General features: G+C 51.4%; 1 protein-coding gene across 1 annotated transcript in view; it reads left to right on the top strand.

Annotated features, from left to right (window-relative positions):
- Positions 1-366, top strand: part of CEP72 (centrosomal protein 72) — a 36,217-nt gene that overhangs the window by 5,285 nt on the left and 30,566 nt on the right. The gene's annotated exons all lie outside the window — the stretch shown is intronic.

Raw genomic sequence — 366 nt, 5'->3', positions numbered from 1 at the left:
GGGGGCGGGGGGGGGGGGGGGGGGGGGGGGGGGGGGGGGGGGGGCTCCTAGTCGTGGTGGGGCGCTGGGGCGGGCCGAGTGGGTCAATGGTTTTCTTTAAACAAAAAAATTTTTTAAAGATTTTTTTATTTATTTGAGAGAGCTTTAGTCGGGGAGAGGGAGAGGGGTTGTGCTCACTGAGCCGTTGGGGGTGTGTGCCCTAATTGCGATCATGACCTGAGCAGAAATCGAGAACCCTGCACTGAACTGGCTTAGCCTCCCAGATGACCCACATGGTTTTCTTTTACCCCTAAATAAGGTGGTATAGGTTGGCTTTTTTTTTTTAAGATGATTTATTTATTTGACAGAGAGAGACACAGAGAGAGA

Source organism: Neomonachus schauinslandi, chromosome 7 (genome assembly GCF_002201575.2).
Source record: "Neomonachus schauinslandi chromosome 7, ASM220157v2, whole genome shotgun sequence".
In the NCBI taxonomy this organism is placed as follows: Eukaryota; Metazoa; Chordata; class Mammalia; order Carnivora; family Phocidae; genus Neomonachus; species Neomonachus schauinslandi.
Note: the sequence above shows the minus strand (reverse complement) of the source record. Positions and strands in the feature narration are given on the sequence as shown.